This window comes from Diadema antillarum, unplaced genomic scaffold, assembly GCF_040938485.1.
Source record: "Diadema antillarum isolate AM-2024a unplaced genomic scaffold, OU_Dant_1.0 scf00000078, whole genome shotgun sequence".
Lineage (NCBI taxonomy): Eukaryota > Metazoa > Echinodermata > Echinoidea > Diadematoida > Diadematidae > Diadema > Diadema antillarum.
The window spans coordinates 1225302-1249119 of NW_027270967.1; the positions used below are offsets into that span (position 1 = coordinate 1225302).

Genomic DNA, 23818 nt, shown 5'->3' on the forward strand with positions numbered 1-23818 from the left:
ACACTCGTACGCTATTTATTAAATGGCCGTCAAAACAAAGGATGTGATGAACCTATTCACTTTGCTAAAACATCATTATATTGAAAACCTTCACCCCAAAACTATACTTTTACACTTGAATCATGATTATATATCTTTTGAGTTCGAAGATATGCAATATTCATTATCTGTTGTATGACAGCCATATTTATTAAAATGGCCGCCAAAACGTAGGATGAAACGATTCATATTCACTTACAGTTGAATTTATGAGAATCCTTGACCCCCAAAACATATAAGTTGGTACCAGAGTCATGACCCTTTGTCCATACATTTTAAGGATATGTTATATCTAGCATGGTGGCCATATTTTTTCAAAATGGCCGCCAATAAGTAGGTTGCCATGGTTTTATCCTCTCAAAAATTATTTTATTGGAATCCTTGACCCTCAAAACCTATACTTTGGTACAAGAATCACGACAATTGGACTTATAGTTTCCAAAATACACAGCATTGCTATATCACATGGCGGCCATATTGAAAAATGGCCGCCACGGCCGCCAAAGGGAGAATCAGAGTGGCTTCCATATCAGAAATGACTTGTATTGGCATCATGTACATGTGTACCAAGTATGGTGCTTTTACCATAAAGTGCATGATTTTTTCTATATCCGCTGGACTATATAGAGTTTGAAATTAGCAACTTGTAATTTGAACTAGACTTAGAATTTGTCAACACTGACAAATTAGGTGATCCGATTTATTCGGAAATAAATGTTGTGACTACTGACCCTAATTTACCGAGAAAAGACATTGTCTGATGAATCACTTACTTTATGAGAAATATATGTGCTTGACATGTACTAAAATTTCCAGAAAAAATGTACTCCCATAGAGATAATACCTCATTTGCACAACCAAAATGGCGTCAGACCAAATCGTCGTTATTTTATGAGATGATACATCTATCGAGGTCCATGTGTGTGTGGAAAATATTTACATTTGACCTTTGATTCCACTTTACACAGCCAAGATGGCATCTGAGCAAAAAGTTATTTTATGAAATGATTCTTGCAACATGTTCCTTACGTGTGCAAAATGTGGGAAAGATAGGACGTGCATTTATCAAGATACACGATTAGACATTTTTGACCTTTGACCATAATTTACCTACCCAAGATGGTGTCTGATCAAGTAGTTGTTATTTCATGGAATTATGTTCGTGACATGAACTAAACATGTGGAGAATGTGTGGTTGATAGCCATTGTTGTTGTTGATTTATTGCACAGAAAGTGGAAGAAAGAAAGAAAAATAAAGAGCCCTCGGAATAACGAACTTTCGGATATCGAGCTGATCGTAAATTTGAACTGTAGTTAATGGTTAGGAAATACACTCGGCTTGCCATAGTTTGAGCGTTTGTGCGTGACAACGTCTTCAGCCCACAGAACTCCTTGTAAGACTGATGTTCTGTGCTTCCGCCTATGTACCTACCAAACTGCGTGCGCTCTATACACGTACACACATGTTCTCCGATCCCTATACCGTGTACGTGTATACAGTACGCGTGTTTACAGTGGTACGATGTGCTACAGTACTTTGTATGCAATCACGACGTACGTAAAGCTATGGTGTGATGGTAACTGTAAACTTTCTACGACTACTCTACGTCTAATTTCTTCCTAGCCTAAGACACGACCTTTGTTTGACACTGAGTTTTCAGCTCGAGTACCATACCAGGTAGGTGCACAGGCATGTCTAAACACAGACTGTCCCCCTTACTCGATTCTTGGTATCTGGCCCCACCGTATGCACCACATGCAGGCCCCCGCAGCTATTAAAGTAAAATCAAGGGAGATACCTCCCTGAATGTACGTTGTAGTGCGTATGAGGCTGTTGGTCGCAAGCAAGGTTTCTAACGTAGTTACGTAGAATTTAATGTTAGACCATGTTACCTGAATCTATGGGCAAGGTGAGATTTGTAAGAAGCCTAAGTTCCATTCAATTCCAAAGAGATAGTGATTTAGGGGTAGTAGTAGAACTAGACAGAAAGATCCGTCTGTCCGGAGGACTCTTATATTTTGCCATTAACGCTGTCCCCCGTAGACAGACGGAAGGTTGCAGTACCCATTGCTGTGTGGATGTTCTTAACCACTGTCTCTATGGAAAATTGGGTGAGGTACCTCACCCTTCTCGATTGCGTCTAATTCACGGCCCTAGGTCGGCAAATTTAAGCTTGTATGGTGAATTTATTTTTTTATGAATAGGTTACACTCACCAGATTAATGAATAATCCAACATTTTAGGAGAATTTTCAACGTAAAACACAGCCTGTCGCGTCGTCACATTCAAACTGCAGAAACATACACTATGAATCTATTAGCCAATCACATGCGAGGTAGTTTCTACGTGTTTGTTTTACTAAAACACGTACCTCGCATGTGATTGGCTTAGCAATTGTTACAGATTCAAAATGGCGACTTACTGCTCGCGAACGGCGATGTTGCGATATCGATAAAATTTCTGCATTATAACCGAGGTTATGTGAGTATTTCGATTGCACAATGTGAGAAATTTATCCCAAATATTGCTGCATAATGTGTCATGTCATGTCATACTTGTTTGAATGTAAAAAAGCTGTCTGAAATTTGGTTTATCGTAACGTTTGATCTGTGCGCGACTGCTCCACACAGGAGCCGCAATCATTGACTTCGGTCTGTATACGGAGGGGATCCGTGAAGCCAGACGCAGTCTCCGCGGAACATTCCCCGACGGACAGATACAGACCGATCTTTCGGTCAATAGTAGAACGTACGTCAGTAGGTCCATGGGCGAAATACGGACGCCATTTCTTAGCTAACAGATCGATAGAGGGCGTATTTATGTGGTGTAATAGCAGTGATTTCTGTGCATGATATGAATACAGAGCTACCATACCAAGTCTCACGCATTGTGAGTGAGACTCAAGCATTTAGGGGTCGTCTCACGATCTCACGCATGGCACCCATTTTTCTCACGTATGGGGCAAAGTCTGGAATTAGGGCCCATAATAAGGAGCATGGTTCAAAGGATTAAAGTGATAGTTACAATTGAAGGTAGACATAAGGTCTAGGCCTATATTTTCCTTTTGTCTTTCAAAATAAGTAAAAGAAAAGATGGTCGCTTTATTATGCACCTGATCGTGCCATTAAGACTAGAACGGTCTAAGAGCTAAAAATTGAACTTGGCATCCCTGTGAATAGATGCTCTGTACATAGATGCACTGCACACACTCCATTATGGTGGAGGGAAATTTATCTTGTACACTGCCACTTGACAAGGGATGCCAAGTTCAAACAATTTTTATGAGTGAGATTTTCATAACTTGGTATCTCGGCGTGCGAATGTGCGCGCGAGTGAGGGTGTGGGAGGGTTTTTCCTTCCTGTGGCCTCCCACGGTAGGGAGCTTTTTCAATTTTTTGCTCTTAATGGTGCGGTCAGGTGCACACTTCAGTGATTATTTTTTTTCTTATTTTGACAGACAAAAGGGAAATATACCCTCAATTGCAACTATCACTTAAATCTTTTGAGCTATGCTCATTATTATAGGTCCAAGTTGCAGACTTCGCCCTATGCGTGAGAAAAATGGGTGTCATGCATGAGATTGTGAGATGGCCCCTAAATTCTAGAGTCTCGCGCAGCATGCGTGAGACTTGGTAGCTCTGCTTGACAGAGGTAGGCACGTAAGCAGAAACCTAGAACAGAGTGAGCGTGACGTGATCAACCTAATATGATGAGCTCAGTCATAGACTCTTTCATGGACTCCTTAGGGTTAGAGGATGACGTGGCGCAGATAATCAGAATGATTTAAAAGTGGTAATAAAATACGAAAAACAACATTTCTCCCTTTCATTTTTCCTTTTTTTTAGGGGGCATACAGGGGAAGAGACTACATTGTACTTAGGTACGAGTTCTTAATTGTCAGAAATGTATCTTTATTGGAATTGGGATAATTACCGTACCTAAGATTCTTTAGGAAATTTGCAAACTCCGTTCCAGTCTTGAACTTCCCCTTTAATGGATAATTAGGGCAGTTTCAGGGTGGTACACAATTTCTTGGTTTTTTTTTTTTTTTTTTTTTTTTGGGGGGGGGGGGGCAATTGCCTGATTAGGCTAGGTAATTTTGATACTTGCAAAACACTTGCCCGAAAATAGATATCATTTGCCCGAATTTTCTTACTGTAAAACAAATTTTTGCGTGCACTTTAATTTCGCGAGCGCCAAGAATCGCGAAATTAAAATGCACGCGAAAGTCCTTGTTTACACTACATGCATTGAACGCCAGTGGCACTTCGCGAAAATTTCATGCCACGAAAAAGGCTGTCGGTTCCAATTCGCGAAAAATTCGTGCCGCCAATATATCATGTTTTACAGTATTTAAATATTATTAATAATTATGAAACAAGGTTTTATTCTTTTCTGTTTCTGTCCTAATATCCTTCAAAATGTTTGACATTATTTAAAGAGTTTTGGACTAGTATTTTTGTTAGGTATCCTATCAAAACTGCACAAATTTTCAGGTAATTTTTCATTGTTTCATGCGAATATTGTCAAGTCAGAAAGGCATGAGTTGCAATACTGTTACTTCATGTGTTTCAGTAGCAAACATTGTAGAAGTTTGGGCCATTCATCATGCGATACATTAGAGACAGTCTGTCAAAACCAAATATGCTGGAATGTTAATTATTTATGATTGTTATGATATTCAAAGATTACTTATGTTTGCATGTTATATTAGAAAAGATATATATTTTATTGCATAATAACATTTTTGTTTTTTGTTTCAGAATTCCTAATCATCATTTGGATCTGTGGAGGATTTGGTTTTTCTTCTTGTGGACGGAGCAAAGTGGTCATTTTCCTGGTATAGTGTTTGGGTAATTCACTTTAGCGGGCTAAATTACTGTGCAATGCCAATTATCTTTAACACTTCAGGTACAAATGTTGTTTTTTGGAAAGAGTTGGGATTTGGTAGTCTGCTGTGGAGATAGCAGTATTTTTTTTTTTAGATGATGATCTGATTTTGATGTGAAATGCTTTTTCCTTAGACCCCAGATTGTGTATACTTGGGACTCATCTTCAAGAGGCTAATGTATGAAGGACACAAGTGCAGTTTTGGACTGGGGTACATGTGTTAAAAGACTGAATAAAGCACACAGTGACATCATATTAGGGGTACAGATTTCGATCTGTGTGCAGCAGTTGGATGTTATTTCATCAGTCATCATCCTAGTGCCAAACTGCAGTAAGGTCTACATGGTAGCTTTAAAATACAGGCAATATAATGTGATGTAACACTGTACAATATGTAGTATTCCTGTGAGGGAATATGTCTGCCATTGGTGTTTATGATAACTGGCATTGCACTATAGTACTTAGTATATCCCACCATACCTGCGTATTGTTGGTAGTGACTAAAGGTTATTGTGTGGTCTATTGTGAGGATACCAGTATCTTCAATAGACTAATAGTGCAGTTTTACCTTGGGTTCATGAGAGATGGAACAGAGCACTGAATGACTTCATTTGAGTTGTACGTGATTGCCTATTGTAGGTTTTTGTCGAGCCCATTGGAGGTGAGGGGCGGGACTAAGGGATTGTGTGCAGTGTCTGTCCCTCCTTTATCCGCTCGTCTGTCGTCTGTCTGTAACGCTACAAAAACTGGAATATCTGTACTGAGGGCTTCAATTTTAATCAAATTTGGAGGGTACTGTGGTTATGCAAAGTTACACATTTTACCAAACAGCATGGTCACCTTAAGATCAAAGGTCACAGGCAGGGGTCAGTGAACTTTAAGGGCGGAAGTCAAGTTTTTTTATGGCGTGTTTCGATGATGGCTCATAACTTTTGATGGATATGTCTGTTTGCAACCAATCTTAGGTAGTAAATGTTTCCTTGGGAGATGAAGGTAACCACAAGGTCGGAGGTCACAGGCAGGGGTCAATGAACTCTTAGGAGCCAAAAAGTTGTTTAGGGTGCATTTTGATAATTTCTCATAACTTCTGACGGGCATGTCTGTTTGGATCCAAATTTAGGTGGTATATTGTCAAGTCAGAAAGGCATGAGTTGCAATACTATTACTTCATGTGTTTCAGTAGCAAACAGTGTAGAAGTTTGGGCCATTCAACATGCGATACATTAGAGACAGTCTATGTCAAAACCAAGAATACTGGAATGTTAATTATTCATGATTGTTATGATATTCAAACGTTACTTATGTTTGCATGTTATATTAGAAAAGATATATATTTTATTGAATAATAGCATTTTTGTTTTTTGTTTCAGAATTCCTCATCATCATTTGGATCTGTGGAGGATTCGGGTTTTTTTTTTTTTGTGGACAGAGCAAAGTGGTATAGTGTTTGGGTAATTCACTTTAGCGGGCTAAATTATTGTGCATTGCCGATTACCCTTAACACTTTAGGTACAAATGTTATTTTTTGGCAGGAGTTGGAATTGAGCAGTCTACTGTGGAGATAGCAGTATTTCTTTTATGAAAATGAACTGATATTGATATAAAATGCTTTTTCCTTAGACGCCAGACTGAGTATACTTGGGACTCATCTTTAGCAGGCTAATGTACCAAGGACACATGTGCAGTTTTGCACTGGGGTGTTAAAAGACTGAATAAACCACACAGGGGTGCAGATTGTGATCTGTGTGCAGCAGTTGGATGTTATTTCATCAGTCATCATCCTAGTGCCAAACTGCAGTAAGGTCTACATGGTAGCTTTAAAATACAGGCAATATGTGACGTAACACTGCGCAATATGTAGTATTCCTGTGAAGGAATATGTCTGCCATTGGTGTTTATGATAACTGGCATTGCACTATAGTATATCCCACTAAAGTAAATACTTGCGTATTGTTGGTAGTGACTAAAGGTTATGCAGGATGTACAATTATTCACTTTAGGAGAATAAGTTATTGCAGTTTTTTTTTTTTGGACAAGAATCAGGCTTGTGTAGTCTATTGTGAGGATACCAGTATCTTCAATAGACTAATAGTGCAGTTTTACCTTGGGTTCATGAGAGATGGAACAGGGCACTGAACGACTTCATTTGAGTTGTACGTGATTGCCTATTGTAGGTTTTTGTTGAGCCCATTGGAGGTGAGGGGCGGGACTAAGGGATTGTGTGCAGCGTCCGACCGTCCATTGTCGGCTTGTCTGTCGTCTGTCTGTAACGCTACAAAAACTGGAATATCTGTACTGAGGGGTTCAATTTTAATGAAATTTGGAGGGTAGAGTGGTTATGGAAAGTTACACATTTTACTAAACAGCAAGGTCACCTTAAGGTCAAAGGTCACAGGCAGGGGTCAATGAACTTTAAGGGCTGAAGACAAGTGTTTGATGGCGTGTTTCGATAATGGCTCATGACTTTTGATGGACATGTCTGTTTGCAACCAAACTTAGGTGGTAAATGTTTCCTTGGGAGATGAAGGTCACCACAAGGTTGAAGGTCACAGGCAGGGGTCAATGATCTTTTAGGGGCCAAAGTCATGTTTTTTAGGGTGCATTTTGGTAATTTCTCACAGCTCTTGACGGACATGTCTGTTTGGAACGAATCTTATTTGGTAGATATCTCTTGGAGAGTTGAAGGTCATTACAAGGTTAAAGGTCACAGACATGGGTTACCAAACTTTGAGAGTTAGAATTTTTTCTATTCTGTGCAAACGGACAAGAGACATTTTGGCAATTGTCTTGTTTATAAAGGAAATGTTTCCTTCTTCAAGTTGTTTACGAGGGTTTTAATGTACTCTAAGGACACAAGTGCAAGTTTTGCAGTGGGTGATGACAAATGGAATATAGCACACATTGACATCACTTAAGTGGTGTACACTGTGTTGTGTGTAGGCCCTACACCAGTTGTGCTTGTTTTCATCAATTTTTTATAGCCTACTGCCAAACTACACTACTGTTGTATGGTTGATTCAAATTACTGGCAATGTGTACTGACTTGAGATTACAAAATCCCTTGTTTATAGGGTTAGTATTGCTGTAAAGGAATAGGGAAGACTGGGGTCAAGTGGGACAAAGGGTGAAGTGGGAGACTTGTGTAGCTCTAAAACCATTTGGCTAATTAAAAATTATGTCATATTAATTAGTAAAAAGGTGTGTGTAAGCACAATTCAGAAATATGCCAAGAGTTTGTTCACATTCCTGCTGATATGAGTAGTACAATCCAAATGTATCAGCACACTGCTTCCTAGTTTGCTGTGTGTCACTTTGGATTGTTCAGATCCGTGAAGACTACTGTAGCACTCACAATAGATGCATTGTAAGATGGAATATACTTGCCTTTGCCATTATACCAATACCTTTTCCATTGAGACCAATTACCTTTGCCATTGATACGAATTACCTTTGCCATTGAATTGATACCAGTAACCTCTGCCATTAAATTGATACCAATTACCTTTGTCGTTGATACCAATACCTTTGCCATTGGTACCAAAAACTTTGATTGAATTGTTAAGATTGTGACAAAAGGACCTTATTTTTACTTTATCATTTTGCATAAAAAAGTACTTTGACTTTGTCATGAAATTGGCACTTTGTTTAAGGCCTGTCCTTAGTATTCATAAATTCCATCAAGGTAGCATGTCACCATTCCAGTCTATTCATATATTATTTGAATGTTTATATCTTAAACAACTGTGAGGGGGATGAAAAACAAAAATGTGTTTACGGGGTTAGATTTTGCAATTTTATATAACAAATAATTTTTGCTGGCATTTCCAACAAAAATAATGAAAGCTTCTCTTTGCCATAAAATCAGTTCGCTTGCATGGAATGCGTTGAAAATTACAGAATATAGTCTTCATGTAACTTATGATATTCAGTTGGTAAATTTGTAAATAAGTGCATTGATGTCTTTAAAATATTTTTAAAATACCGTTGAGAGAGGGCGCTAGGGTCTGGAAGACAAACTGTTTCAGTACCTCTCAATTATTTATTTCTGCATGAATCATGTTCTAATGTGGTACGGTTCCATGACATTTGCTCTCGCAACAGTAGCTCCGGTCTACTTTTGCCATGATAACCCTAAACCTAACGCTAACTGTAATGCTAACCCTAATCCTAAACTTTGCATTGTTCTGAACAAAAAATGAAATCATGTCCTTGACCTTACCCTTTAATGTTTCGAGATATGTAGACTGGAGCAAATGTCGTGTCACCCTTGGTACATTGGTATACATGATCATGGTCATTATATCAAGTGTGCTGATGAGGATGAGGAAAAATAGTCATGTTGAGGTCATGTGTTCCCAATTATTTGTTTATTGCTATGTCAATTTTGTTCACAATTGATGAGAGTGATGAAGTCCACATTTAGTGTCCTGCCAGTCAGAAGTCAAATTTATCTATTTTTTTATTTTTGCATCAGATATATGTCAAAACTTTATGCATCTTTTGGTAATACTACATGTATATTGATGAGGAATATATTGTCAAAGGAGATCTAGAAGACAAAACATTATATTGGAAGACAGCAAGTGTTATTGCGTAAGAAAGTCTCGGAAAATTATGCTTCCCTCAGGTCACAAAAGGAAGTAACTTCGAAAGCTAACTTTGAGTGAATGAAGAAAATGATATTAGTTTTTCCGCTCTAATATAATGGCTACCCCTCCCGGTTATATTATAAAAAAAAAAAAAGAAATGAAGAGCAGATATCATCAGTTTGATTTTGCCACCATAATTTCGTTACCCATAGTGACCTCTTAGTAATAGTGCAGTCAAACTTGAAAATTTCAGAGTTTTAGATCGTAGGGCAGCATAATTTTCCCCTGACTTTGGGAGGCAGGATCAGAAACCACAATATAATTTCAACAAAGCTTATGTTCTTTTTGTTTTCTTTCTTTACAGGTCTGTGAAACCCCTGGATAAGAAAACAGGATACAGGTGAAACCCCTGTAAAACAAAACAGGATACAGGTGAAACCCCTGTAAAACAAAACCGGTGAACAGGTGAAACCCCTGACAAACGAGAAAACAGGTGAACAGGTGAAACCCCTGACAAACGAGAAAACAGGTGAACAGGTGAAACCCCTGACAAACGAGAAAACAGGTGAACAGGTGAAACCCCTGACAAACGAGAAAACAGGTGAACAGGTGAAACCCCTGACAAACGAGAAAACAGGTGAACAGGTGAAACCCCTGACAAACGAGAAAACAGGTGAACAGGTGAAACCCCTGAAAAAACAAGAAAACCGGAGAACAGGTGAAACCCCTGTGTATATAACAAGAAAACCGGAGAACAGGTGAAACCCCTGTGTATATAACAAGAAAACCGGAGAACAGGTGAAACCCCTGTGTATATAACAAGAAAACCGGAGAACAGGTGAAACCCCTGTGTATATAACAAGAAAACCGGAGAACAGGTGAAACCCCTGTGTATATAACAAGAAAACCGGAGAACAGGTGAAACCCCTGTGTATATAACAAGAAAACCGGAGAACAGGTGAAACCCCTGTATATAACAAGAAAACCGGAGAACAGGTGAAACCCCTGTATATAACAAGAAAATTGGAAAGTATATATAACAAGAAAATTGGAAAGTATATATAACAAGAAAACCGGAGAACAGGTGAAACCCCTGTATATAACAAGAAAACCGGAGAACAGGTGAAACCCCTGTATATAACAAGAAAATTGGAAAGTATATAAACGAGAGAACAGGTGAAACCCCTGAAAAAACAAGAAAACTGGAGAACAGGTGAAACCCCTGTGTATAACAAGAAAACCGGAGAACAGGTGAAACCCCTGTATATAACAAGAAAATTGGAAAGTATACATACAATCAAGAAAACAAGAAACGAGTGAAACCCCTGTATATAAACTGGAACAGAAGCGCAGAGAGTCATAATAAATAAATGCAAAGAGTGATAGTACACAAAAAGTGCAACCAGTGATTTAACTGAATAAGTAGAAGGGGTGGAATTGCAGAATAAGTGTTAAGAGTAATATTGGAGATTAAATACAAAGAGTGATATTACACTAAAAAGAGGAAAGAGTGATATTAGGGAGAAACAGAGATCTGAAAGTATGAGTACTAAAAAACATTGTCATTTGTGAATTTGTCTTGGGATATAAATTGTGATAGAGAAAAAACGGGCTTGATTAGAGTAAATACAATCTTATAAAATTGCTATTACATACTTTAGAAATAGGCAAATTTGTAAAAAAAAGGGAACCAACCTGGGATATTTAAAGTTGCACAAATAGAAGACTGTGATTACAAAGATAAAACTCTATCTGCTCTAACTGAATTTGAATCTTCAGCAAACCTGAATCTTTGATCCTACTCATCTTGAAAGAACTTGAAATAATTTCAAAGAGAATCAGAGAGAGAGAGTCTCAGAATCAGAGGCAGAAAGAGTCGGAATCAAAGACAGAAAGAGTTAGAATCAAAGAGAGAAAGAGTAATAAGAGAGGAAGAGTCAGAATTGAGGAGAAAAAGAGTCGAAATCTAACAAAAGAGTTTTAAGGAGTGTTGAATAAAGAGTGCATTCTGTAAAGGAGGTGAAAACTATAAAGCAATCAGAATTGAAGAGAATCATAATTGAAAGAGAATTCTCTTACAGGAGGCGAGAAGTTTGCTGAAAATTTAAAAATAGAAATATAGTCTTGCATCACTTCAGAAACGGTGTCTTGAGTGGGGAATTTACGGTAAAAGAGAATTGAAGAGCGCCATCTTAAGACAAAAGCATTATATGTGATAAACGTTATTGCGGTAGACAATACAAGTCTTCTTCTGGTGGCAAGATAGGTGTACACAAAGATAAGCAAAGGTGCGAGTGCTATAATCGCATTCCTGAAATTGCCGCAGTAGCCATTACTAGCAGGTAATAGACAAAGAGCGCCACCTGTTGGTAGAAAACAATTAAGAATACACACATTGCACAAAATAATTTTTCTTGGCAGACAAAAAGCGACACCTGTTGGTAGTAACTAATTAAACAACACACCTTGTACAAATAATTTTTCTCGGTAGATAAGAAGCGCCACCTGTTGGTAGAAACATTATAAGGACTGGTGTCACAGCCTCATTGCAAGTACATTGTACAGTGTAATACAGTTCACGTATATATTAGCTTTCAAGGCAATACAATTCTACAATTTTGTTGTCAATTGCAATACAGAGTACCAGGGGTAGACCTGATTCATATAAGTATAGTGATTCAAGGAATATATTGATTGAACAGTACATTTATTTGGTAATAGGTACCTACTTTCAAAGCCCTGTAGTTTGACAATGGAAGCAAGTGAATTCAAGAATGTTATTGGTGATATCCTAGATATCCTCCATAGTTGTGACTTGAGAAATCTAGAGGTCAGTGAATGTGATGCATGTTGTAATGTGATCAATGAAAATGAAAGCAGAGTACCATGTGAGGATTGTGGCAAGCAGTTTCATGTGATGTGTACAGGAACTATTTCTGAGGCTAGACTGTGTGATGCAAGGTTGATTTGGATATGTTCAGCATGTGGAAGCAATAATATTGCCCATCGCATCTTTGACAAAATTGGCATTCCCTGTCATTTCAACAGATACGAGCTTCTCAAAGACATTGGTGATGAAGATTCTGGTGCTGATGTTTCACATTCATCATGCAAGAGCTGCAACCAGAGAAGGAAACCAAGCAAGAGACTGAAAAAGAGGTACCGGTATGTGAAAAGAAAGGACAATGGAATTCTAGAAATGACAAATGTGTGTGTGCAGAAAAGAGCAGATTGTGAGAGAGATGAATCAGATTCGACTTTCATGACAAATCTGACCAAGAGCCAATTTCAGCCATTAGAAACTGCAGTGGATGATGGTTGGATAACTGTGAAATCAAGGAAGACAAAAGTGACTACATCCCAAACAATGACTGACAATCCCAAGACCAAGACCTTTAACAAGAGCTCAGTGAGATCAGTAAATGGTGTGCCTCTCCAACCTGGTGTGACCTACATTGGCAAAGCAATGAAAGCCTACTATCTTGAAAAACAGAAAAGAGCCAAGACCAGCAAGGGCAAGAAATCAAATGCAGAAACAAAGCAAAAAGAACCTGGTAAACTCGTGAAGCAAAATGTGAATGCAAACTTGGACACAGAACGAAATGATAGTCTGCAGGTATATACTGAATCTGTATTGAATGTATATTCAAAGTGTGTTCAGTCACCTCATGTGATGGCAAAATACACTGAGCAGATCTATGCAAAAACACAGAGAAGTTGGGCTGATGTGGCTAAAAGCACTCCGAATATGAGTAATGAATGTTGCGTACCGAATGGTGATCAGACTACATGTGCCTCTGTCCCTTCCACAGACATTGAAAAAGAAGTTTGGAATGTGAACAGGCTCTATGGAGGTGGAAATGCACGGCAACCAAGAAAGAAAGGTCGTTTCACCAAGATCAACAGACAAAGTGTGCTACCGGAAAAAAATGCTGACTCACAGGTGCGTAATAATGGAAAGGTCAAACCTGACATTCCTGAAGGAGAACATGTAGCAAAGAATGAAAAGTTGTGTAAGAATGAAACATCTGACCATGAGGACAGTAATTCCACAAGTAGAGACAACACAAGCTTGAATGATATCTCCAAAGTGAAATGTGACAGAATGCACAATGTGCATGAACTGAACCCATGTTACAGTGAAAGAAAAGATGTTGAAAGTGACAGACAAATATCAGTGAAGGAATTGTTCCCTGTGAATTCTTGTACAGATGTAAGTGTTCACTCTCCATGTCAGAGACCTGTTTCAGCTACACAGTGTGCTGAAGTTTGTAATGAATCAATATTCTTGCCTGAAAGTGAAAAAACTACTAATCCATCTGACTGCATAGTAATGAATGATGATTCTGCGAAAAGTGCTGACCACCACAATTCATATGATGTACAGGAATCAATAGTACATGTATTAGATGATGAACCAGCTGCAAGTGATTTAGAGACTGAAGAACGCGTCTGTAAGCATGTTTCACTCTCAAGTTCTGAATGTGGTAGAAGGCAATCATATCCTATGACCAAAACAATCGCACAAGGAAATTTTAATCAAGGTGATCAACGATTTGGTTACACTGCTGGCAAACAATGTGCATGTAATTCCCTTGTGGCAGTTCTCTACACCCAAACCAAGAATGGAATCGAAATGAGATCTCGTGATCTTGATCAGATTCTGACACTTGGGAATGAGTTGTATTATTACATAAAGAAGGATTCACCACTGAATGAAGAGCTTGTAATGATAGATGAATTACCCAAGGAACTTCATATTCTGGATGAAAAATTTCAAATAACCTATGCTGAATCAAAATATGGAGTGTTGGATGGAAATCAAAACAATTTGTCAAATTTTGGTGCTTTGTCATTGAGCCAAGCCTTAGAACAAGAACTATGCAGATATGATGCATGTCTTATGAATTTTGCTGAGAGTACATTTGCAATCATTACACATGACAATGGTTATTATGTATTTGATTCTCATTCCAGAAGTCATGATGGGTACTTGGTACAAGATGGATGCAGTGTCTTGCTTAGCATTTCATCATGGCAAGGTATACAGGTACACTGTTTGAATTTGGCAAAATCAATGGCATGTGATTTACGTACTACTCAGTTTGAACTAACCGGTCTGGCATTAGAATCCAATTCTAAGAAAAATGCATTGACAACTAGTGGCTCCAAGAGATCAAACTCAGTAAATACTGCATGGAGGAATACAAATGATCAAAATAGCAACATTTCAAAACATTGTGATCATGTTAAAGGAACTAACAGTGATAGCTGTAAGACTCAAAATGAAACAAAGAAAAACAGAGTAAATGTAAACAGTGATGGCTATGGGAATGAGAATGAAGTTGAATTTGTTTCAGTTGAAAAGACAACAGAAAGAAGAGATCGAAATTTCAAATTTGTGCCGATTACATACGTAGACAAACAGTCTTTGTGCAATAAATTGAATTTCAGTTACAGTGGTACTGCCAATGAATCAATGGAGGATAGAAATGAAAGTTTGTATATTGGGAAACCTGTAAATATCAAGAGAGTTATGGGTGATGGCAACTGCTTTTACAGAAGTATTGCTCATGTAGTTACTGGCAGCGAAAGAAACCATTTCATTCTCAGGAAATCCAATGTGGCACATTTACTGGAAACGGGTGATTTATTTAAAAATGTGATAGACACAGTGAAATATCAGAGTGTCAGGGACTTTGTTCTTCAAGAGAAATTGATGGATTTAGGAACATGGGCTGGTCACACTGATATTAGCTCAATGGCACATATGCTAGATCGTGATATATATGTGTATGATGATCGAACAGAAAATTGGCAAATACTGTCTGCAAGGAAACCTGGATACTACAACAAAGTAACAACTGAGAGAGCCATATATATTCTGTTCACTGGAGGCAATCATTTTGACGCAGTGGAAAGTGTAACTACTGTTCTGTCTAGTACTTTGAATGGGAAATTACCTGTATTCCATGTGAATTCAGATAGAAGTGTAGAAAATAAGAAGGAAAGTCATGATTTATCATGTGAGATTACTAAAACCCTAACATTAAAGAAATGTAGTGTTAGAATGAGGAAAATGACACAAAAACAAATAATGGTATCAAACCTGCAAGAGACACAAATTCCATTGCAAAACACATGTGATGAGACAGTAAATGCGGACATTGATGCATCTGAGGTGAGACAAGTGGGAGAAATAAAAAAGATTGATCTCATGTACAGACCTGTGAATAAATCTGATAGAGAGAAGCTTTGTTGCAAATTAGGTATAAAGGTTAATGACAAATGTAGCAGTAATGATATGCAAAAAGATATGGTAGAAAGGGATGATATTACTATCCTGTCACAACCATTGACTATCTATAGAATTACTGGTGATGGAAATTGCTTTTACAGAGCTATATCATATGTTATATGTGGCAAGGAAGATTCTCACCGTGATGTTCGAAAAGCAATAGTTAAACATATTTTACAAAACAAGGAAGATTATGTAAGTCTTTTAAGATCAGGATACACAGATATTGTAAAATACATTGGAAAGGAAAGAGTATTCAACAATGGCACATGGGCTACAGAATTGGAAATAATGGCCTTATCAAATTTGCTAGATACTGATATATATATATATGAAAATAATGGTTCAAAATGGAAATTATTTGGTGCGAGCAAACTTCAGTTTGGAATTATTACATCACAAAAAGGTATTTACTTGCAACACACAAATGGCAATCATTACGATGTCGTAGAATCTGTATGTCCAACGATCCAAAAATCAGGTTCATGTCAAAAGCTGTCAAGATCACAAAATATTACTGATATGGAAACACCTGTGACAAGAAAGAGAAAACTCACAACAAAGAGGAAAGTTACAAAACCTGTCAGTGATTGTCAAATCAATGTATTGAACAATGAAGTATTAGAGGATGACATGGAACCTGCAGTTGAAATGAGTAGGCACACTGAAGAATCTGAAGAAGTTAAAACTACTATGCAGACTACAAAAAGGAAAAAACAAAGAAAAAAAAGGAATGCTAATGTTACCCGACAAAGAAATAGAGATCAAATGAGAGCACAGAGAGAAAAGAAAAAAAATGAGCAAAGGCAGTTAGAAACAGAATTTTTATCAGATGATCAGCCTTACCTATCCCGCAAACTTAAAAAAGCAGCTGCAAAGAAAGTAAAATATCAAACAGATGTAACTTATAGGTTAGAAAAGAACGAGGAAATTAAGAAGAGGCAAAAAGACAAGTACTCCTTGGATCCCACATTCAGAGAAAGGCTTAAGAAAATGAGGAAGGCTAGTTATCAAAGCAATGCTTTATTCCGAGAAAGGCTTAAGAAATTGAGGAGAGCTAGATATCAAAACAATGTTTTATTCCGAGAGAGGCTTAAGAAACTGAGGAATGCTAAATATCAAAGCAATGCTTTATTCCGAGAGAGGCTTAAGAAACTGAGCAAAGCTAAATATGAAAACAATGCTTTATTCAGAGAGAGGCTTAAGAAGCTGAGGAGAGCTAGATATCAAAACAATGGTTCATTTAGAGAGAGGCTTAAGAAACTGAGGAAAGCTAGATATCAAAACAATGCTTCATTTAGAGAGAGGCTTAAGAAACTGAGGAAAGCTAGATATCAAAACAATGCTTCATTTAGAGAGAGGCTTAAGAAACTGAGGAGAGCTAGATATCAAAACAATGCTTTATTCCGAGAAAGGCTTAAGAAACTGAGGAGAGCTAGATATCAAAACAATGCTTTATTCCGAGAGAGGCTTAAGAAACTGAGGAGAGCTAAATATCAAAACAATGCATCATTTAGAGAGAGGTGTAAGAAAATTATGAGAAAAGTTTCAAATATCAAGTACAAGACAAATTTTGTGTACAGACAGCAGGTTGCGTTGAGAAATGTGAAACAAAAAAAGCGAGAAAAAATGAATATGAGAAATTGTGATCATGTTTTGAAAAAATTTAGGGAAATAATTTCACACGGCCCTGAATATGTATGTTGTGTCTGTTTGAAATTATTATTCAGAAATCAAGTATTGAAGTGCACGAAGGCAAAATATAATGATTCAAAATGCTTAAAAGAGGAGTACTTGCATACATGCAGTGATGACTGTGATGTTGACTGTCAAATAGTAAATTCACCTAGAAATTCTTTATGGATTTGTTACACTTGCCACAGGAAATTATTAGCTGGTAATATGCCTTCTGAAGCTAGCAGAAATAACTTAGAATTACATGCTATTCCTGCCGAACTTGAAAATCTGAATCAGTTGGAAACACATTTGATTGCACTAAACATTCCATTTATGAAAATTTTGAACCTGCCAAAAGGAGGACAGTATGGAGTACATGGCCCAACAGTTTGTGTACCTTCACGCACAGATGAAACTGTAAAGATATTACCTCGACCAGAGACTGATGATCAATTAATTCGTGTAAAACTGAAGAGGAAACTGTCATATAAAGGACATTATGAATATCAGTTTGTCAAGAAAAAGAATGTGCTAGCTGCATTGGAATATTTGAGGAAAAATAATAAGTGGTATTCTGATATTGCTATAAATAATGAATGGAGCTCTGATTTATCAGAGAAAAATAGTCAAGCAGCTTGTGTTGAACCGCTGGATTCAAGTGAAATTAATGATGATGACGATGATGTAGAGGATGATCAAGTTGGACGGTTACAGGGAATTCAGTTAAACACATGTTTACAGAAGGTTGATATGAGGCAAGAAGTGCTTGATCAATTTTTCGATGATATTATATGTTGTGCACCTTGTGAAAAGAACAGTCCTGTATCACTGCTGATGGATGAGAGTAATGAGGCAAAATGTTTTCCTGCTCTATTTCCAACAGGCCAGCCAACATTTCATGATACTAGGTACATTGACATAACACTTGGTCGTTATTTACATAATCGTCTGATGCATGTAGACAACAGATTTGCAAAAAATACAGAATATATCTTCTATGCTCAGTGTATTTATGAACTGCAACAAATACTTTCTAATGTTTCTATAGCTGTCAGAAAAAGCTCAGAGGAAATAGATAATCCCACATCGATGCAGTCTTCAGATCTCAAAGATGCAAGAAAGGTTCGTGAGATACTGGATTCGAATAAAGGATACAAATTTCTGAAACAAATACGGGGAACACCTCCATACTGGCAATCTACACAGAAAGATGTATTAGCAATGGTTAGACAACTTGGAAAACCTACATGGTTTGCATCATTTTCCTCAGCTGAGATGAGATGGCCTGAAGTTATTAATACATTGCTACATCAACAAGGTGATAGAAGAAAAGCAAATGATCTAGATTGGACAGATAAGTGTAATTTATTAAAGTCAAATCCAGTGACAGTATCTCGTATGTTTGATAAACGCTTTCATGCATTTTTGAACAAAGTGATTCTTTCCGAGGCAGAACCTATTGGCAAGATAATTGACTACTTCTACAGAATTGAATTTCAACAAAGAGGATCTCCACACACACACTGTTTATTCTGGGTTGAAAATGCACCTAACTTGGGTATTGACCAAGATGAAACTGTCACAGATTTTGTTGATAAATACATATCCTGCAACATTCCATGTGAGGATGAAGATGAGGAACTATATGAAATAGTGAAGAATGTTCAGCTTCACTCAAAGAAACATTCAAAATCATGCAAGAAAAAGGGAACTTCTTGTAGATTTAATTTTCCAAGACCACCTTCTGAGAAAACATTTGTTGTGAAGCCTGATGATAATCCAGAAGTTACTGATGAAGCTCAAGATATTCTGTCTACAGTAAAGAATTCATCATGTATGGAAGGGAAATGTGATAATGCGAGACAGCTCTTTGAAGTTCTTGGCATGTCTCAAAAGGAATTTGAAGATGCCTATAATGCTGTAGCTACAAAAGAAGATATAGTCATGAGAAGAAATCCAAAAGATATATGGGTGAATCAATATAATCCATTCTTACTCAGAGCTTGGAATGCCAATATGGATTTGCAGTATATAACAAATGAGTATGCCTGCATTGTTTATGTTGTGTCATACATGTCAAAAGCAGAAAGAGAGATGAGTTTGCTCTTGAAAAATGCAGAAAGTGAAATGAAAGAGGGCAATGAAGATGCTCGAAAAAGTATGAAGGAAATAGGACATGTGTATATGCAAAACCGTGAAGTTTCAGCACAAGAAAGTGTGTATCGTGTTTGTAGCCTGAGATTGAAAGAATGCTCAAGAAAAGTAGAGTTTATACCTGTTGGACCAAACCCTGTAAGAATGAGTTTACCATTGAGTATTATTCAAAGCAGACGAGACGATGATGATAGGAGTCCATGGATGCCAAACAGAATTGATAAATATAAAGCCCGACCTGATAGTTTTGAATTTGAAAATATGTGTTTAGCCACATTTTGTTCAAAGTATAGACTGCTCAGTGAATCTGATATGAAGGGTAAGAAACAGAAACAGAATGTGTTCAAATTGAGAGATCAGCTGGGCTTTGTACAAAAACGATCAAGAACCAATGATGCTGTAGTGAGATATCCTCGTTTTTCACCGACTGTAAGCCCAGAGAAATATTATCAGAGTATATTGCAACTATATTTGCCATTCCGCACTGATAAACAGTTAAAACCTAATCAATTTTTGACATATCAGGAATTTTACGAAACTGGATCTGTACGAATGTATAATAAAAACCTGGAAAGTGTCAAAGTTATTGTCAATGAAAATCTCAGGCAGTTTCAAAAAAATGCTGATATAATTGATCAAGCACAAGAATATCTTGAGAAATTTGGTCCACAAGAAGATGCATGGGGATTACTCTGTCCAGAAACAGAAATTGAAAGACATGAAACAGCTAAAATCCATGAAGAAGTTGAAGATACTGACAATGAATTTAGAATCCCAGATCTTGAGTCTAAATCTCAGGAGAAAGAGTCATACGGCATAGAATTTCGCTCATGTAGCATTTCGAAAGAAGACAGTAATGTCTTATTAAGAACTATAAATAGCAAGCAGCAAAAAGTGTTCTACAAAATACGACAATGGTGTCTTGACAGAGTTAATGGAAAAGAACCTACACCATTTCAGATATTTGTGACAGGTGGTGCTGGAACAGGAAAAAGTCATCTTGTGAAATGCATATGTAATGAAGGGACAAGAATTCTTAGCAGAATGATGCATAATCCAGATGATATTTCAATTATGAAAGTAGCTCCAACTGGAATTGCAGCTTACAACATTGATGGTAGTACTATTCATAATGCTCTGTCCATACCCATTTCTGCTACACTGCCATACCAACCGCTTGGAGAAGAAAAGATAAGTCATCTACGTAATCAGCTGGGTCAACTGCAGATACTAATAATTGATGAAATATCAATGGTTGATCAGAAGCTATTGTGGTATATACATGGACGTTTAAGGCAAATAAAGCAGACACGTGATGATGCTCCATTTGGAAAGGTTTCAGTTATTGCAGTTGGAGATTTCTATCAGTTACCCCCAGTAAAAGGTACTCCTTTGTATAAAGATACACTGCAAAGTTCTTTATGGACAGACAACTTCTCTATAATTAACTTAGATGAAATAATGAGACAAAAGGATGATGCAAAGTTTGCTGTTCTTTTGAACAAATTAAGGATAAAAGAAAAGAAAGATGAATTATCTAGTGATGATATAGCAGTTCTTCAATCATGCCAAACTGGAGAACAATGTGAGGATGCATTGCATATATATTCTTCAAACAAACAAGTAAATGACTGGAATAAAATAATGCTTCACAAGAAATGCACAAATATCATCTGTATTGATGCAGAAGATTCTGAACTCAGTGATGAGGGTAAAAATAACACATGTGACAAACCACGGAGATGTACAAAAGCTTCTTTGCCAGCATATCTTTGGATTGCTGAAAATTCTAGAGTGATGCTTATCAAAAATGTGAATGTGAGCAAAGGTTTATCAAATGGCTGCATTGGCACTGTAACTGACATAGTAAGAGTAAATGAAAATGCACGACCTACAAGTGTGCTGGTAAAATTTGACAACGAAAGAGTAGGAACTCAGTCAATAGAAAGGCAACAGGAATCAATTGGAAAAAAATATACTAGGAAACAATTTCCCTTGAAATTAGCATACGCATGCACCATACATAAAGTACAAGGCATGACGATGGAAAAAGCTGTCGTTTCTCTGAAAAATATATTTTTGCCCGGACAAGCATATGTAGCTCTGAGCCGTGTTACATCATTATGTGGACTAACAATTGAAGATTTTGATCCAAAAGTTATGTATTGCAATCCAGTTGTTAAAGAAAGCTTGGAGAGCATGCCAACATTTGTTGATGAAAAGAACATTGACAAAGATGTCTCCATTGCAAGTATGAGTATAATGTTACATAACATTCAAGGTCTTAAAGCACATTTCAAAGATATGCAATCAAATTTCTTATTTGGAAATTCTGATATTATTTGTTTAACTGAAACTTGGCTTAATGATGACATTTTTGATGTGAATTTAGATCAGTTTAAAATGTACAATCAGCCTCGGTCAAAATCTTATTCAGATGAAAGTCCTTTATTTTCTGCACTGAAAAATCAAGCACATGGTGGAGTTGCAGTGTACAGTAAAATCAAATCTATTAGTAGGCTGGATTTACATGTCAATAATCTAGAATATATTACATTTGCTGTAACTTGTCCTTCATTTCTCATTTCAGTGATATATAGACCTCCTAGATATGACAAGAAACAATTTTGTGAGAAACTGAAGAGATTACTCATAGAATTGCAGCAAAGAAGTACAAAATGCATAGTTATTGGTGACTTCAATGAAAAATCTGAGACAAGGTTCAAGTGATTCATGTGTGCATAAATTGATGTGTTCTTATGGATATCAACAACATGTACTTGACGCTACTACAGAAGGTGACACATGATTGATCATGTATATAGCATAGGTATTGATGCACTTCACACTGAAGTTATTCCACTCTACTACAGTTATCATGAGGCTATTAGAATTCAGTTTTAATGAATTTTCTTTTTATGAGTAACATTGTCTGTGTATTCAAAGTAATTTCACATACAATGTATACTCAAATCACTTAGAATGTATTTTCATTATATATATACAAATTGTATTTCATTTTGTAATACAGAATAAGGTAAACAGAACAATGTGAGATAAGTAGAGTATACAACAATAATGACAGCCAGACACGTTATCCATTGACATGTACGCTTGTCCATTACAATGTCTGCTACTAATAATATGCAATGACCAAAAGTGCAAAGAATTGAGGGATGCACTCAAAATATGCTTGTGAATATGAAACGAGACCTGAACAACGTAAGAAAAGACAAGTACTCCTTGGATCCCACATTCAGAGAAAGGCTTAAGAAAATGAGGAAGGCTAGTTATCAAAGCAATGCTTTATCCGAGAAAGGCTTAAGAAATTGAGGAGAGCTAGATATCAAAACAATGTTTTATTCCGAGAGAGGCTTAAGAAACTGAGGAATGCTTAATATCAAAGCAATGCTTTATTCCGAGAGAGGCTTAAGAAACTGAGCAAAGCTAAATATGAAAACAATGCTTTATTCAGAGAGAGGCTTAAGAAGCTGAGGAGAGCTAGATATCAAAACAATGGTTCATTTAGAGAGAGGCTTAAGAAACTGAGGAAAGCTAGATATCAAAACAATGCTTCATTTAGAGAGAGGCTTAAGAAACTGAGGAAGCTAGATATCAAAACAATGCTTCATTTAGAGAGAGGCTTAAGAAACTGAGGAGAGCTAGATATCAAAACAATGCTTTATTCCGAGAAAGGCTTAAGAAACTGACTTAAGAAACTGAGGAGAGCTAAATATCAAAACAATGCATCATTTAGAGAGAGGTGTAAGAAAATTATGAGAAAAGTTTCAAATATCAAGTACAAGACAAATTTTGTGTACAGACAGCAGGTTGCGTTGAGAAATGTGAAACAAAAAAAGCGAGAAAAAATGAATATGAGAAATTGTGATCATGTTTTGAAAAAATTTAGGGAAATAATTTCACACGGCCCTGAATATGTATGTTGTGTCTGTTTGAAATTATTATTCAGAAATCAAGTATTGAAGTGCACGAAGGCAAAATATAATGATTCAAAATGCTTAAAAGAGGAGTACTTGCATACATGCAGTGATGACTGTGATGTTGACTGTCAAATAGTAAATTCACCTAGAAATTCTTTATGGATTTGTTACACTTGCCACAGGAAATTATTAGCTGGTAATATGCCTTCTGAAGCTAGCAGAAATAACT

At 36.9% G+C, this 23818-nt stretch overlaps 1 long non-coding RNA gene across 3 annotated transcripts; it reads left to right on the forward strand.

Annotated features, from left to right (window-relative positions):
• The first annotated feature begins 723 nt into the window (after positions 1-723).
• On the forward strand, positions 724-22312 carry LOC139717616 (uncharacterized). Of its 3 annotated transcripts, XR_011709984.1 has the most exons (6): positions 724-1717; positions 4804-4893; positions 6301-6368; positions 9884-12678; positions 13332-13462; positions 14497-22312. It is a non-coding gene; the product is annotated as an uncharacterized lncRNA (long non-coding RNA). The 3 variants fall into 3 exon arrangements; XR_011709985.1 differs by having other exon boundaries at positions 747-1717; positions 6301-12684; positions 14497-22296; XR_011709983.1 differs by having other exon boundaries at positions 748-1717; positions 6301-12678; positions 14497-22296.
• The last annotated feature ends 1506 nt before the right edge of the window (positions 22313-23818 follow it).